This window comes from Microtus pennsylvanicus, chromosome 7 (genome assembly GCF_037038515.1).
Source record: "Microtus pennsylvanicus isolate mMicPen1 chromosome 7, mMicPen1.hap1, whole genome shotgun sequence".
Lineage (NCBI taxonomy): Eukaryota > Metazoa > Chordata > Mammalia > Rodentia > Cricetidae > Microtus > Microtus pennsylvanicus.
In genome coordinates, this window is record NC_134585.1 from 411,987 (window position 1) to 430,518 (window position 18,532).

Genomic DNA, 18,532 nt, shown 5'->3' on the forward strand with positions numbered 1-18,532 from the left:
CAAACAAAAACCCCCAACGTTTTAAATATCGCCTGGAGAGAGACAGGGAACCACTGTACTAGACAATAAGCAAAGGAGAGTAAGAAGGATTCCTTCCCACTGGGGATGACAGCCGCCCTCCTCTGAGAGGCCTGCCTTCTCAAAAGGACAGAACTAAAGAAATGTCAGTCTAGTAAACTTACAGACGCCCGCAAGATAACCCAGGCTGTCAGAAAGAAGAGCAACCTGGCTCAGGGTCAGGTCTGAAGGCTAGTCCTTCTGTCTGGGCATGTACTTATGTGGGGTGTTACTGTGTGATCCTGTTGAAACTAAGTTCACAAGACCCCTCCTCAGACCCAGCAGGACCCTGATACAATGGGACATTTGAGCAAGCATCTCAGGGATCACAAACCCTATATAAACACTCTGACACGCTCACCTCTAGAACACTCTGTAGCTGCCGTTCTCCTCTTTCGTACCTTTTCATTCTCCGGTATGATTTCTAGAATTCCTTGAACATACTCCTCGGGACATCTGTTTAGATCCTTCCCACAGCGTTTTAGCCCTGCTCTTCTCACAGATAATGTGTTTAGCAGGAGACACAGTGTTGGGAATGAACTTAGGGCTTCACATATGCTAAGTACTCCCTTATACCTCTAGCCCTCCACTTAACAAATACACAAACTTTTCTCTTCTGGAAGGGTCCTTGGGCACAATCTATTGTACACAAGGTGTGCCTTTGCAATGCTACCTCCTTTTGCAGATTTTCACCATTTTCCATGGAAACAGAGGAGTTTCTATTTTGATTCCCTGACAATGGTCAAACTTCTTGTTCATTTTATTTCCCATATTCCCCTTCCAATTCCTTTTCTCCATTATTCCACTTCTCCCCACCCCAGAGAGCAGAAAACTTAAAAGTATCAGAAGCCGTGAAAACATAATAACCAAAGTATTCTGATTTGATGACCTATAAAATCCCGGGCCCTTCGGGTAGATGCCATCTGATCCCCACACCACCCCACAAAGCAGATAGATATTTATGCTCTTACCCTGAACTCCTTTAGGGCGATAAAAAGCAAACTGAGAGTAGCACAGCTAGAATCAGCAGAGCCAGTATTTGAACTCCATCTCATTGCTCTATATCCAAATTGAGTGTTTTAGATGGTCTCACCATGTAGTCTTGGCTGTCTTGGAACTTGTATAGAACAGCTTAGCCGTTGACTTGTAGAGAGCCTCCAGCCTCTACTGCCTGTGAGCCGAGGTTACAGTTATGTGCCAGATTCTTCTTCCTGCTGCACTTCAGAAGTTAGTTTTGCCCAGCACCGTTGTACATGTCAATAAGCCTAGCACTTGGGAGGCTGAGTCTGGGGGATAACTAGTTCAAGCCAGTCTGTGTGCCCAAGCTGCCCTTATAAATAAATAAATAGAGTTGAGAGTTTGTCTTGGGTTTGTTTGCTTGTATGGTTGTATTATTTCTCTGTTTGGAGTATGGTTTGTTTTATAGAGGTCTTAAGTATGTAGACCAGGCTCAAGCGCCTCTTCCTACACCCCCTCAAGCTGAGGAATCCAGCCCAGACTGTGTATGTGCTAGGCAGTCATTCTCCCACAGAACCAAATCCCCAGCCCAAGTGGGCTTTCTCTGTAAAAACACTAATCACCTTTTAAAATGGCCCACCTCTGAATACTGCAACATTGTATGCATTAGATCTTAACATGCGAAGTGGGGAAGCATGGCAAGTGTGTGTTCTTGACACTACTGGCCTCTGCTTCTTTGCTCCAGGACATAGGAAGATTAGTTATTGCTTTTGTGCCTTCGCAGCTAGACACAAGTAAGCCTAGTCTAGAATTCACAAACCTCCGTGAAATAAGAAAACCACACCATGAAGCCCTTTCTCTAACTCACATTTCCATGTCCCGGGGGCACTCAGAGCCGATAACCAGGTTACCAAGTTGGCAGTGTGAATTGCCTCTATAAACAATGTCTCTGCGAGTAAACTCTTATGTAATAAGTGAATTAACAATGTAATTAAGTGTTAGTGTAACCAAAGCAATAATGAATCAGTAAAGCCTATCTTTACAGGATAGACGAGTGTAGGCAAACCGACCTAGAGCAGGCTCAGTTTTTACCAATACAGATTAGTAAAGGTGGTTGATGCCAAACCTGAAGACTTGAGTTCAATTCCCTGATCCTACAAAGTTGGAGAGAAATAAATCTCAAAAGTAGCAGGCAGGCAGGCAGGCAGGCAGAATCTCCCTCTCACACATACACGGGGGTGGGGGGTGGGGGGGAGGATTAAATATATAATTAAAATGTAAATAAAAATCAAACAACACACCAAACTAATAATACTTAGAGCACTCAGCATAAAAGCAAAAAAGAAAGAAGTACTCTATTGTTTTCCTATTTTCTTTCTTTTTTGAGTGTAGAAGATGTACTGAGTTTATTACAGAGTAAAGTGGGGTGCAAGGGATGATACTAGAAAATGTCCACAGGATCGTCTTACGCAGTGCTCTCTACCGGAGCTCTGAGAATGTGCCTGGCTAGAGGGACCATTGTCACCCTCAGTCCATAGCTAAAATACTGAAGTTCCGATGGTGCGTTACTACCAACACCATGTTCAGAGACAGGAACTGAATCCTGGAGAGAGCGGGCTGTATGGGAAAACTGCAGATTGACATTCTAAAGAGCTGTCTTTAGAGCCCCTTTCTAGCCAGCAGACTTGATAGACAATGGGAACAAAGACCAGCCAGGCAATCACTGCAGAATGCAGTCTGGTCCCTATGGTTAGGTAGTTGACCTGTCTCTGAAATTCATAACACTGCCCCCTCATTATCCTCCTGTGCAGTCCAGTCTGCATGCTCCCAAGGCCTCTGAGCCTTGCATCGTCCTTAGGTACCGTCTGAGTTAAGAGCACACAGTGTGCTCTCATCACGTAGAATATAGAAGTGCTTTATTGAGGAACCCTCATTTAAGGAGACTAGAGATGCGGTCGTTAAGAGCATTTGCAAAGTACCTGAGTTTGGTTTCCAGAACCCACATCAGGCAGGCAGCCCATAGCTGCCTGTAACTCCAATTCCAGGGGATCCAAGACCCTTTCCTAGCCTCCAGGGACACCTGCATATGCATGCATGACTTTATACAGACATACACTCGTGTACATAATTAAAATTAAAGTAACCAAACATGGTGGCACATACCTTTAATCCCAACACTCCTTAAGTAGAGTTAGCCTATCTCTGTGAGTTCAAAGCCAGCCTGGTCTACATAGAGAGTGCCAGGCCAGCCAAGGCTATATAGTGAGACCCTATCTCCAAAAAATAATAAATAAACAAACATATGTATCCAAATACGAAGCCCATAACATGCACAGTTATACTTCTGCATTAAATATAAGACTTTTCACTTTGGGTGGTGTAAAAAGAGTCTGTAAATAGCTTCATACATGATTTTGCCACAAAATAAATGCAAGTCTGACTAGATTTTGCCACCAAATATGTGAGAAACAAAATTTCAGTTTTTAGATTATATGGCATGTTTGGAAATGCAGAAAACGACATGTGAAACTAAGCTTATAAATATAAAAAGTTATTTGCAAGTGGATATTTTAGGAGTCAAATGAAAAAAGCTGAGGCAAGAGACTAAAATTTCTATTCAAGGAAACACCATAAAGCTTCCAGCAAGGATCCCACACAGCCCTTGTCTGTGAATTTAACCAAGTCCACACTGATAAGCCTATCACAGCAAAGCAGACAGGTCCTACCCAGATCCAAAGAACCACATAAGCCGTTAGGATCCCAGCGGAGGAGAAAACCAGGAACAGGTGTGCCACGAGCTCTGCTTTAGCAATTGAGAGTAAACAAACACCTGTTGGGTTTACTCTTCTTGCCTGTCTTTCCAAACCGTCACTCTGGAACAACAGTATGACTCATACACACCTTCAGACGCTTTCAGTGTGTGTTACACTTGAATCTGTGCAGAAACAGAATACCTTAATGGTGCATGATTTACATTATGTTCTCTTCTAATTCATCCCCTCCCTCCCTCCTTCCTTCCCTCTCTCTCTCTTTCTCCCTCCCTCTCTCTCCTCTCTCCCTCTCTCGTGTGTGTGTGTGTGTGTGTGTGTGTGTGTGTGTGAGAGAGAGAGAGAGAGAGAGAGAGAGAGAGAGAGAGAGAGAGAGAGAGAGAGAGAGAGAGAGAGAGAGATCGTGTGATTGTCTGTTTTGCTGGAAACAGAACCCAGGGTTTTACTTATAGCCCAGCACTCGGGCAATGAGCCACATTTCCCAACCCCTTTTGTGCTGTTCTTTTGTTTCTTTATAATAATATCCCCACGTATCAGATGAGAAAACTGGAGCTCAGAAATTTTAAATAGGGCCCGTGAAAGCACTTCGCAGGTAAAGTCACCTGTCACCAGGCCCGAAGACCTAATATCAAGGATGTACATGTTTGAAGTAGAGAAGCAACCCCAGCAAGTTTTCTTCTGATCTCCACATTCCTACACACACACACAAACTAGATAGATAAATAAATATGTGAAAATGGACAAATTAATTAAATATGCTAGAGAGACTGACTACAGAAGGTGGTTGTGGGAGCCACTCCAATGTAAGTTTAGCCCCGCAACTTTCTGACATAGATACACTATTTCCATTCTATTAATAAGAAACTCAAACTCAAATTTATATGACGTGGGGAGATGAAAATACTGACTCCAAGACCCTACTTGGCCTGAGGTGCAGCCATGGTAAACATCACCATGGCTCCTAGTCTGTCTTCCTGAGACATTTCTGTGTATCTGTAGGGCTGCTGTAGATAAATCCACTGGGGTCATGGTTACCTGGATAACAGTTCTTCTGGGAGGAGATTCATCTTTCTGTAGAGCGGCCAGTAGTGTAGCTGGGCTGTAAGCAGAGTCCTTCTCCAGCAGATTTCTCTGCTGTTTACCTGAACGTCATCTTTTATCAGTCTTTGCTTACATGCCTCATTTATAGATGCTAGCCAGGATGCTCTCATGCCCGGTACCTGTCTTCCTGCCCAGCAGCTTTTAGAAAACTGAAGTTTCTTCCCAGCATTGGAAGTGGCAGAATCTCTGGGTTCTGAACCACCGATGTGTCCTCTGACCACATGGTATGATCTATGATGCCTACACAAGCTCTGCTCCACACTGCTGTGCTAGTTGTGGCCCATGTCAGATTTCTACTACAGTGAGACATCACTGTAGAGGGCCTAATCAATCCTCCTCCTCCTCCTCCTGTTCTTGGCCCTGTTTTTCCTCCTCCCACTTATCTTCTCCTCCTCTATTTTGGTTTTGGTTTTGAGGGTCTGAGGTAACCCAGGCTGACCTCCATCTGTAGGTCCTCCTTCCTCAGCTTCCTGTGTGCCAGGATTATAGGTGTGCACCACTATGTCTGGCTATTATCACTCTGAAAGGATCATGATCCTTGATCTTATCCTAAGCTCCTGCTTTAAAATCAGAAGCATGGGTAGTGAATTTTCACCTGTGCCAGGGTCCAACTTTCATTCTCTGTGGATAAGTATTGCCAGACAATAAGGAATTGCTGGAAAAGAGGAAGGCCTTGAGTTGATGGACCCTAGAAGGGCTGTCTGCCAAAATGGCAGGAGGAATGTACCACACAAGTGTCCCTGAATCATCATCTTGCCATTTTCATAAAGAAGTTAAGGGTGGTGTTGTTCCTATCTCTACAAGTCTATGAGTCAACAGCACAAAGTCAGTACTGGTTAATGTGTGAGGGATGAGGATGAGCTAGACATACTGCTCCTTTGGAGGACTAGATGTGCTTCCTAGAAGTTACGCTGTGGGCAGCTCACACTCCCCTTGTAATTTCAGCTCCAGGGGATCCAACACATTCTTCTAGCATTGCATACAAGTGCACAAACTCCATACACATATAATTTCATTGTATATATAAACCTTTTTATTATATCTTGTACAATCTATTTTGATCTTAGTTCCCCTCCCCCAGGTCTTCCCCACCTCACTACCCACCGAATTTTGTTTTCTTTCTTTTCTTTTTATTTCTTTCTGCCTTTGTCTGTCTGTCTGTCTGTCTCTCTCTCTCTTTAAATAAGAGAAAATCAAAACAAACCCAATAAGATTAAAAATAACAAAAACAAAATAAAAAGCGCACAAAAAATGGAGTCTGTATTTTTTAGTTCTCCAACTACTTGTGGACACGAGACTGCCCTGGAGTGTGACAGATATACCCAATGACACTCCACTGGAGAAAACTGACTTTCCCTTTCTCAGCAGACACCAACTGAAAGTAGCTTCTTGTTTCTGGAAGGGACTTTGTGTCCATGTCCCCATCTTAATGCTGGGATTTTGTCTGGTTTGAACCCGAGAAGGCCTGTGTGTGCTGTCATGGTCCCGTTGTGTCTAAAGAACATTGTTTCCATGGAGTCATCTGCCACTTCTGAGTCTCCCAGTCTTTCTGTCTCCTCTTCTGCATAGATCCCTTAACCCTAAGGAGAGGGCTTTAATAATGACTTCTCATTTACAGCTTAGTGCTCCAAAGTCTCTCACTCCCCGCACACCGCCCAGTTTTTTTGTCTCTGTGTTAATTCCCATCTACAACAAAAAGAAGCTTCTCCAGTGGAGTTGAGCGATGTAATCTACGAGCACAGTGATGTGTCACCAGGAGCCATTTTGCTGCTCTGTTCTGTTAGCGGAATTAATAGTTGTAGGTTTCCCCCAGGGTCTATGACCTGTGTATTTCAGATTCCGGGTCATGTTTTTGTCAGGTATGGGTTCCATCTTATGGCGTGGACCTTAAATCCAAGAAAAAAGTAGTAAATTACTGTCTTATTCACTGTTCTATTACTGTAAAGAGACACTACGACCAAGGAAATTCTTATAAAAAGAAAGCATTTAATTGGGGATTCGCTTGCAGTTTTTAAGGTTTAGCCCATGATCATTATCTTATGGTTTCTATTGCTGTGCCAAAACACCATGAACCAAAAAGCAAGTTGGGGAGGAAAGGGATAATTTGACTTATACTTCCAGCTCATGGTCCATCATTGAAGGAAATCAGAACAGGAACTCAAGCAGTCTGGAACCTGGAGGCAGGAGCTGATGCAGAGGTCATGGAGGGGTGTTGCTTACTGACTTGTTCCTCCTGGATTGCTCATCCTGCTTCCCTATAGAAGCCAAGACCACTAGCCCAGGGATGGCACCACCCACCACGCCCTCCCCTATTGATCACTAATTGAGTCAATGCCTTTCAGCTGGATCTCATGGAGACCTTTCTTCAATGGGGGTTCTTTCCTCTCTGATGACTCTGGCTTGTGTCAGGTTGACACATAAAAGCACAATTATCCTGGCAGGAAGCAAATAAGCATGCAGCAAGCAGAGAAAGAGCAAGACACACACCTCCTCCAACAAGGTCACAACTACTCCAACAAGGGCACACCTCCTAACCCTTCCCAAACATTTCCACTAACTGCTGACTAAGCATTCAAATATATGAGCCTATGAGGGTCATTCTTGTTCAAACCAACACAGTTGCTCCCACTGCATAAGCGCCACTATCACACTAGTCTATTTTGCAGACAGGTTGCTGTTGTAGGTGTTTATAGCTAGGTGATAGTGATGATTACCTTTCTCCTATGGTAGCATGTAGAGTACCCTCTCATACCATGAATGCCAGTGTATGGACGAAACTTCTAATTGGGCACCGGCAGTATTGCTGCATGTTCGACAATGTAAGTTGTGTCTTCAGCAGATTGTGGGGAATAATCAAAATAGCAAGGGACAATAAACAACCTGTGATGTTTTGGGGTGGTATTTGGGACCCCTTTGGCCAATAACCAGAAAACATGTAACCCATCTCTGGCACTTGAGGTTTTACTTGGTGACATATACACATAATTTAAAAAGTTTTAAAGCAAGTATTGACAATAATGCAATAAACTGGATCCTCAAACACAGTTACCTTGAGTATATATAAGTAAAATCATTTTGGGGAAAGAATGTCACATTATGTGACAGAGGATATTTTAAGTCCTCTTTCCTGGGTCTCGGTTCGGGTACTCACAGTGAATATGGAAGAGATGTTTCTGCAGAGAAACACTTTGAGAAGAATGCCAGTCTGGTGACCTAAGGTCTAGGGCCCTAGATCTTGCAAGGACAATAATCATCTGACTTATGGTCTCTTCACAATCCCTCTATAATCTGTGAAATTAGAATAAATATCGCTTATCTGCCATTATATATACCATTGTGAAAAATAAACACATTGACAGAAAATGTGTTTTTTGGTTTAAGGCTGTAAAAATCTACCTGACACATATTAGTGATGAATATTTCCTCTGTTGAGTGGCATGCAGATGTTGGTATGCTTTATCATCATTCGGTGGTCTAATAGCTCATTAAGAATGAACTCTGTAACTCTAGTGAGGGATTTTTGTTGTGTCATGGTTCGTTTTCTCCATTGAAGTCTTCAGCATCCATGCATTTTCTCTGTGCTCTTGTACAACTGAAAACAAGAATGTGTGTGTGTGTGTGTGTGTGCGTGCATGCAAGCGTGTATGTTTAAGATAAGGTCTTACTATACACATCAAACTAGTCTCAAACTGCAGGCAACCCTTCTGCCTCAGACAGCAGGATGCTAGGATTGCAAGCGTGTGCCCTCCGTGCACAATTCAATTACTTAATTAGCCCATTAGATGGCATTAGTTACAAGCCAACTCTAAATGAGATGGAGCAAGTCTAAAGAGCAAATGCTTTTTCAGTTGTGTTTGTTGTATAACATTTTTTCAAAAATCATTATTATAAAGTCCATATGTTCACTGTGAAAATATATCAAAAACATTAAATGAAATAAAAAAAATAAATCTCTCATTTCTAGTAAACTTCAGGACAGCTTCTAGCTCTGATTTATATACAACTGTAAATTCCTAGTTAAACCCATTTTAGCAGAGCTCTGAAATTTCAGCATGATGACAAAACCCTGTATGTAGTAATAGGGAGCGGCGGCGGGGTTGCATCCCCAAACACCCCAGCCGCCTGGCTCGGCTAGCTTATGCCCCGAAATAATTACACGGACACTGTATTCTTTTAAACTCTGCTTGACCCATCTCTATCTAGCCTCTTCTAGGCTAACTCTCGCACCTGGACTAGCCCATTTCTTATCATCTGTGTAGCGCCCTTAGGTGCGCTTACCGGGAAGATTCTAGCCTAAGTCCATCCTGGGTCGGAGCTTCATCACGTGCGTCTGCCTGGGAGCTGGGCATGGCGTCTCTCTCTGAGGTGTCTGCTCCGGAGAGGAGAGCTGCGGAGTCTGAGCTCACTTCCTCTTCCTCCCGGCATTCTGTTCTGTTTACTCCACCCACCTAAGGGTGGGCCTATCCAATGGGCCTAGCAGTTTCTTTATTGCTTAGCCAATGAAATCAACAGATTGATATATGACACTCCCACATCACTTCCCCCTTTTCTGTTTAAACAAAAAAGGAAGGCTTTAACCTTAACATAGCAAAATTACATATAACAAAACAGTTATCAAGTAAAGGTTACATCAGAAACATTTATACATATAACAAAATTGACCGTAAATCTCTATCAATAAAGCGAAATCTATACTAATGCAAATTATTCATGTCTATATCACCTGTACTCTCAGTATTTGAGAAGTAAAGACGGGAAGATCAGAGCTCACAATGAGCTTTAGCTAAAATCCGATGTTAGGGCCACCTAGGCTACATTAGACACTACAGAGAAGTGGTGGTGGGTTGTGCTGACGTATTTGAAATGCCTATTCTTTTCAGAATATTACTACCAGGGTAACTAACTCAAAACCACTGTGGTCACATCAACTCTACCTCCTACTATTACTATCTATTACTTTAGAGTCCCCCTGCTTCCTCCAGACAGCAGACTAAGCTGGTTTAACCTTTGTAGTTCATAACTAAGTCAACAGTGTCATGCGGTATATTAAGAACCTTGCTATTGTATTACTTACCTGGAGTCTTAGCCTGTTGGGGACTGTAACCAGTATTGTGTCTGCTCCTGTCGCTCTCACTTCCTAACCTGTAGCTACCACCATGCATGAGTGCATCGCTGCCCAAATTAGCCAGGCTGGTGTCCAGATTAGCAATGCCTGCTAGGATCTCTACTGCCTCAAAGATGGAATGCAGCCTCATGGCCAGGGGCCAAGTAAGAAGACCATTGGATGAGCAGATGACTCCTTCAACATCTTGAGATGGGTGTATGGCAAGCGTATGCACAGAGCAATGTTCCTAGACCTAGACTCCAGTAACTGGCAAGCGTTTGCACAGAGCAATGATCCTAGACCTAGACCCCACAGTTACTGATGAAAGTGTCACTGGCACCTACCAGCAGCTCTTCCACTCTGAGCAGCTGCTAATAACTATGCCCACGGCTGCTACATCACTGGCAAAGAAACCACTGACCTGGCCTTGGACTGAATTCACAAACAGACTGACCAATACACAGGTTTTTGGTAGAGGAAATGGCTCTGGGTTCACCTCCCTGATGATGAAGAGGCCTTCTGTTAATTGTGGAAAGAAGTCCAGGCAGGCATTCTCCATTTACCCACACCCCCAGGTTTCTCTGCTCCTGTTCCCTACAGTTCCATCCTCGTCATTCATACAACTTTGGAGAACTCTGATTGTGCCTCATCATAGACAATGAGGTCATGTGTGACATCTGTCTTAGAAGTCTTGATATTTGAATACCCAACCTATACCAACTTTATCCAACCTTGTTAGCCAGATTTTTGTCTTTCATATTGTTTCTCACAGATTTGATGAGACCCTAAATAATGATCTGACAGAATTCCAGACCAAACTGGCGTCCTATCTTGCATTCACTTCCCTCTGGCTACATATGCTCTTGTCATCTCTGCTGAGAAAGGTTACCAGGAACAGCTTTCTGCGGCAGAGATCACCAATGCCTGTGGAAGCACAGACTGCATTTTAGTTCCTAGTCACCTAGACCCGAATAATCACATAGAAACTGTATTAATCACAACACTGTTTGGCCTGTTAGCTCAGGCTTCTTATTAACTAACTCTTAATATCTTAAATTAACCCATTTCTGTTATTTTATATTTCACCATGAGGCTCGTGGTTTGTTACCCCTTGCTTCTTGGGCAGCCACATGACATCCCCTAACTCCACCTACTCTCTCTCTCTCTCTCTCTCTCTCTCTCTCTCTCTCTCTCTCTCCATCTCTGTTGGGATTTCCTGCCTGGCTTTATTCTGCCCTGCTGCAGGCCAAAGCAGCTTCTTTATTAACAATGGTAATAAAACATATTCACAACACACAGATGAGAATCCTACATCATGTCTGCTTTGAGCCAGACAACTAGATGGGGAAATGTGATGCTTTTCATGGTAAATACATGGCTTGCTGCCTGTTGTACCACGGTGACATGGTTCTCCCAAAAATGTCAATGGTGCCATTGAAACCATCAAGACCAAGTATATCATTTTGTTTGTGGACTGATGTCCCACTGGCTTCAAATTTAACAATGATTACTAGCTTCCCACTATGGTACCTGATGGAGACTTAGCTAGGGTACCAAGAGTTGTATGCATGCTGAGCAACACCACAGCCATTGCTGAGGCCTTAGCTCACCTAGACCACAAGTTTGACCTGATATATGTCAAGCATGACTGTGCTCAGGTACCTGGGTGGTGGCATAAAGGAAGAGGAGGCCTATAAAGATGTAGCTGCCCTAGAGAAGGATATGAAGAGGGTGACATAGGTTCTGTTGAAGGAGAGGGTAAAGAATACTAATTCATTCCTTCTACCTTGGTGTCATGTCAAACTCCCAAAACTCCAACATTTTTGGGTTTTTTTTTTTTTTTGATTTTTCAAGACAGGGTTTCTCTGTAGCTTTGGACCTTGTCCTGAAACTAGCTCTTGTAGACCAGGCTGACCTTGAACTCACAGAGATCCACCTGACTCTGCCTCCTGAGTGCTGGGATTAAAGGCGTGCACCACCACTGCCCAGCTGAGATCATAGAAATTTTGCCCTTGGTTTGTTTGTTAATCTACTTGAGAAATAAACTTACTTATCCCAGGCTAGCCTCAACCCACTGAGGCTGGCCTTGCATCTGTGTTTCTGCATATAATAAAATAGTCCCACACAGCACATCCGTAATCAGAACTAGGGCTTTCTGTATGCTACCAACTGAGCTATTATACATCCCAGCCCCAGTGAACTATAGCCCCAGCCTCTCATCAATCATTCTTTTTTAATGTAATATTTTTGTTAATTCATTGAGAATTTCATACATACACAGTATGTATTTTGGTCATGATCACACCCATATCCTCCCAGATCCACTCTCTACACCCCTCACTCATTCTTTTCACAAGTTTATTGAGGTTGAGTGGGTAGAGAAAGGGTGGGGTGGTTGTGGTTCCTTCTTTTCAAAAACTTATTCTGTTACAAGTCTCTCACTTGCAGGCCCTGAAGAAGGAGAGGATAGGGTGGGGTCCGTAGCAAATCTTTCCCTCATAGGCTCTGTGCACACAGTTCTGTGCACAGGTTCTGAATAGTAGTATATCATTGTTTCTCTGAGGGCCAGACACCACACTTAGCATTTTGTGTATGTACCTGGTCTCATAGAATCCTCTGCTTTATGAACTGTGCGATATAGTGTTAACCCCAAAGATGGGAGGAGAAAGACCACTGACCCAAATTATCATGGCTAAATTAACTAAAGCAAGCAATTAAAGCAAGCTTTTTTATTGTGTACACAGACTGCCTCACTCTAAGGCAGGGTTCAAGCGGTCAGCATTGGTTGTAAGGCAGACAAGGCTTTAATAGCTCAGGGTTAGGATTTTTCCAAATAAGGGAAAATGGGCCAGGTTACAAGAGCAGAACATAACAGGAGGCCAAAATAAGGCAACAGGTAACTGTTGTAGAATATTATTTTAAGACATGTTACATTTCAGCCAGGCAGGCCTTTAATCCTAGTACTCAGGAAGCAGAGACAGGCAGGCGGATCTCTGTGAGTTCAAGACCACCCTGGTCTACACAGCTAGTTCCAGGACAGCTAAGGCTGTTACCTAGAGAAACGCTGTCTCAAAAAACGTGAAAAAAAAGTCTTACATATGTTTATCTTATGGAACATTTGTTTAATGATGCAAAGTTGTGTTGTGCTCTTTTATGTTGCATTTGTTTAACTGTGAAGCTGTGTTACTTTGCCTGCCTAAAACACGTGATTGGTCTAATAAAGAACTGAATGACCAATAATAAGGCAGGAGATAGGATAGATAGGGCTGGCAGGCAGAGAGAAGAAAAAGAGAAGGGGAAATCTGGAAAAGAGAGAGAGAGAAATAAAGGAGTGGCCAGTCACCTAGCTACACAGCAAGTCAGGAAGGAAGTAGTAAAGAGGGATCTACAGAAATAGGGAAAGATAAAAGCCCAGAGGCAAAAGATAGATGGATTAGCCAATAAGGGGCTGGGAAAAGAAAAGACAGATGGAATAATTTAAGTTACAAAAAGCTGGCTAGAAATTAGCCTAGCTAAGCCTGGGCATTCATAAGTAAAATAAGCCTTTGTGTGTGATTTATTTGGGAGTTGGGTGGTGGGTCCCCCAAAGAGTAAACAACAACCATCTACAGGTGGTCTTAACAAGGTAGTCATAGGTAGTTGTGAACCTTTTGAAGCAAAGGTAGGGTTGTTAGATGGTTATAAACAACTTTTCAAAACAAAGACATGATTGCGCCAGGCGATGGTGGCGCATGCCTTTAATCCCAGCACTCGGGAGGCAGAGGCAGGCAGATCTCTGTGAGTTCGAGACCAGCCTGGTCTACAGAGCTAGTTCCAGGACAGGCTCCAAAGCCGCCACAGAGAAACCCTGTCTCGAAAAACCAAAAAAAAAAAAAAAAAAAAAAGACGTGATTGCCATTCCTGGAATAGGCAATACAGAACCACTTTGTAGTTAAGGTTACAGGTGGGGCATAGCCCAATCCTTGAAAAAACAGATGTTTAATCATAAACAGGAATGAACTTAGTTTGTCTTTACTGTAAGATGGCTTTTAAACCTATGATGAGGACAGGCTGGTTCTTCAATGGTTTCCCAATTTATAAATACATGAGTTAATCCATGTGCAGGACCCTTTAGCTAGTCTCAGACGTTCCTCAGGTCTAGGAACGTGTAGACACGGAATCTGCATCTGAGAATTCCACTTCTGACATAAAGAAACAAAGTCCCTTATATTAGAATAAGAATTCAAAGAGCTCTAGAAATTCCAGGTCACAAAATCACCCCATTATATAGTTTTTCTCCACTAGGAAAATGCACTGGGATGGACCATAATTAAGAGGTAGAGTGCCTGCCTACTCTTTCAGGTCCTGGGTCGACCCCCAGAAAAGAAAACAGGGAGAGTCTGTAAGATTCCAAGACGGTCTGCAACTTGACAGCTGCTGAGCTTGGAAACCGCCCGCCCACACGGTTGCTGGGGTTGCTGGCGTCAGAGCCACGGTGGTGACTGACAGCTCACCGCCAGTCGGTCCTCCCCAGCCTTGCTGGTCCCCGAGTCCACACTGCACAGAATCAGAAACGAAGAGGACAGTAGAAGAAAAGCAGGTGACCAGAAGCTGCCAGTCTGAAGTGAAAAACCCAGCAAGGTCTTGCCTGAGAGGAGGGGCGGTCATAGTGACGCTAGTAGACGCTACAGGCCCCTCCTAGCAACCAATTCTGGTGGTCAGGCGACGGACATCAGCTGTTGCTGGGCAGGCTAGAACTGTCTTCTGCCCCCTCCCAGCAAGGGCCTGCAGTAAAGATATCCCGTTGAAAAGTTCCTGCACCCCGATAAACCTCTCTGCCAACGCAGCAGTCCTGATCAGACCAAATCAAAGCGAATCAGAAAAAGTACAGGTTTAATGGATAAAACTCCCCCAGATGATTTTGCAGTCCCCCAGAGAGGAGACAGGAAAGAGAGACTGGAAAACCTTATGTCTGCTTTCCGGGGTGGGGGGCAGTTGAAAAACCTGTGGGAGTGGTCTTGAGCATATCTGGGGGAGGGGTCATCATTTGGGGGGCTTTCAGAGATGTGGCAGGTTTGGTGAGAGATGGAGAAGGGGATCTGGGGTGCAACTTCCACCAGCACTTTCCAGACTCTTTGGGTATATGGACGCTAGGGGTTGGGTAAAGCTTCCAGCCAAAAAAACTCAGAAATGGAGGCATGGGGAGGAGAGGGTAAAGATGCTGAAGGAAAAAGTTCTCTGCTGGCTTTCCTATCCAGAATGGTAAATTCTTTCCCGCAGTCTTTTCCCACGGTGACTGCAGCTCCAATAAAGAAATTCCTCTTTTGTTCTTTTGGTTTTGTTGTTTTTGTTTTGTTTAGAGACAGGGTTTGTCTGTGTATCTCTGGCTGTCCTGAGACTCGCTTTGTAGACCAGGCTGAAGAAATTCTTTACACTGAAAAAGACATAATAAAATGTACTTTCGAATTCTCGTACTCGGCTGCCCCGGATATTCCACCCGCACCCCTCCCCCATCTGCCGATCCAGTTAGAGGCGGCTTCCACAGGACAGCTATTGATACCCTACAACCAGTACTCCACCCCTCCCAGTTTAGAATTGAAAGCAAGCTAGTGCTTGGCTCCCCTGACTCACTAAATGCTAAAGTGATTTCCTCTTTAAAACATAAAAATGACCACAGAGAAACCCTGTCTCGAAAAACCAAAAAAAAAAAAAAAAAAACAACATAAAAATGTGATAACTTTTCATAATAATATTATTACAATAACAGAAGACACATAAGAAATTTCTTTTTTATTTGTTTTCATTTGTTTTGTTTTATTTGGGGTTTCCATATTGTTTAGGGCTAGGCTGTTCTTGATTTCATTGCACTTTGTAGCCAAGTAGCAGCCTGTCTATAGCAAGTGTTGACATTATAGTATACACTTCCTTGCCTGCCCGGCTGAGAACACTTAAAATGTAACATTTTAATCGTTAGTAGATGTGGTGCTTTGAATAGATTGGCCTCCATAGGCTCATACATTGGAATGCTTGGTTGCTAGGGAAAGGCCCTAATTGATAAGAATTAGGAGATGTAGCCTTGTTGAAGGAAGTATGTCACTTGAGGGGGGTGGCGGGTGAGCTTTGGGGTTTCAAGTTCAAGCCAGGCCCAGTGTCTCCTTCTCTCCACATGGATCCAGAGGTAAAACTTCCAGCTACCATGCTGCCTGCCATGCTGATCATGGGCGAAGCCTCTGAACCTGTAACCAAGCCCCATTTAAATGCTTTCTTTTATAAAAGCTGTTAACAGATGGAAGACTTTAGAACTGGACTCTTCCTCCATAATAAACATCTTATAAAGCCAATGACTGGGAACTTCAGGACTCTAATTGCTGGACAGAGGCATGGTACCTGAGGGTTTTTTTGTTTTGTTTTGTTTTGTTTTTTGTTTTTTGTTTTTGTTTTTTCGAGACAGGGTTTCTCTGTAACTTTGGTGCCTGTCCTGGAACTAGCTCTTGTAGACCAGGCTGGCCTCAAATTCCCAGAGATCCGCCTGCCTCTGCCTCCCAAGTGCTGGGATTAAAAGCGTGCGCCACCACCGCCCGGCTACCTGAGTTATTTCTGTACCTGGGAGGAGACTGAGCATCCTAAACTGCTCAGGGGGTCACTAATAGATATGTCTCTTACCCTGCTTCTGGGAGCCCTAAACCCTATAAGATTATTATATTTAATTAATTAACCTCAGTATATATCATGCTGTTAAATGGTTGTTTAACTAAATACATTCTTTGTTTCAGCCTAGGAGATTAATTTTTAATGGAAGCAACCTAAACATTGTGGAATGCCTAGTTAGATATGTATGAGATGTTTACACAATAAGATACTGTGCATTTGTGTAAAATAACAAGGTTATTACTTGGGTGTTGATAAGGGAAGATCTCCAAGATAAATTTTAGAAAAATCAGAAATGCAAATTAAAATAACTTTGAGATTCTATCTCACCCCACTCAAAATGGCTGTCATCAAAAACAAAAATAGCAACAAATGCTATTTTTATAAAAAAATAGACATGTGCATATAATAATAATAGTAATAATAAGCAACACACAACCCAACCTAATTCCATGTTTGAAAAAGAAAATAGGCCATGCCTGGCATTTTGGCACAGGCCTATAACCCTAGCATTTGGAAGACTAAGGCAGGAGGATCCTGGGTTACAAGCCAGGTAAGACCCTATTTCAAAACAACAGAACAAAAAGGTCGTATCTTCATTACAGATATCATTTAAGGCTGGGCACGTGTCTGCATGCAGGACCTGTTCCTGCAGCCCATGTTAACTGACAATTGCTGGTTCTCTCTCTCATCAGTGCTGCCTTACTGGGCACAAACGACTATCAGCTCTTATTGTACACTTTGCAACTTTCTCAAATATAATCTTTGAGAACTGGGCACAATGGCTCACACCTCTGCAATCCCAGCAAGATAAAAGCAGAGACAGGAAGGTCCCTGAAAATTTGAGGCTAACCTGGGCTACATAGCAAGTTCCAGGTGAGCCTGTGCTACAGAGTAAGACCCTATCTCAAAATGAAACAAACAAACAAAAACAAAACAAAAACCAATCTTCAACAAGAAAAAGTCACATGCATCCTTTCCTGATTAGAAGCTGGCTAAACTCAAGCGAACTGTCCCACATCTAAGAATAAAGGTGAGAGTTTGGATTTGCCACAGGACGGAGCATGTTTGGAACAGAGAAGAGAATGGTGGTGCCAGGGAGATGACTCAGGTAAGGCATTTGCCATGCAAGAATGAGGACTGGTGTTCAGATCCTTAGCACCACCATTTAAAACCCTGGGCAGATATGAGGGTCCACCTATAATCCCAGCTCAGATGGGTTCAGTGAGAGACTGAAAATAAATATTCCTCGGTAAATAAAATGGAGAATGATTGAGGAAAACATCTGATGTCAACCTCTGGCCCCCACACGTATGCACACACGTTTGAACAAACCAAAAAGATAATTCATATCACACTTACAAACATATGCAAAAGAGAAGAAGAGGTGGGGCATGGTGGGACACACACTTCTAATACCAGCACTCAAGACAGAGAGGCAGGTGGATTTTTGTGAGTTCAAGTCCAGCCTGGTCTACTTGTCAAGTTCCGGGGCAATCAACCAGAAGGAGACCTTGTCTCAGAATGGGGGTTGGGGAAAAGGAAGAGGAGACTAGGCAAGGTGTGGTGGTTACAGATCTTAGCATCTCAGTAGGAAGGATATAAAGACAGGAGGATCAGTAGTTAAAGGTCACCCTGTGTTATATTAGTTTGTGACCAGGCTGGTATACATGATATGCCACCCCCACAAAGACAGTAGACACCACAAGTCAAGACTGAATGCGTTGTTGTTGTTGTTGTTTTAAAAGCCTTCAGTGGTCACTCTCCCTCAGATAGTTCTTGGTAGCAAGAGGAATTAAACAAGCCTTACAGACTCTCCAGATCCCACGACTGCATCCAGGGAGGGGAAAAGGGAAACGGCCCAGTACCAGTCAGCCGCTGCTCCAATGCTGTGAGGGGGGAGAGGAGGCAAACCCTG

General features: G+C 43.4%; 1 pseudogene; it reads left to right on the top strand.

Annotated features, from left to right (window-relative positions):
• Positions 1-10,039: 10,039 nt before the first annotated feature.
• LOC142853594 (tubulin alpha-1B chain-like) lies at positions 10,040-11,759 on the top strand (annotated as a pseudogene).
• Positions 11,760-18,532: the final 6,773 nt, after the last annotated feature.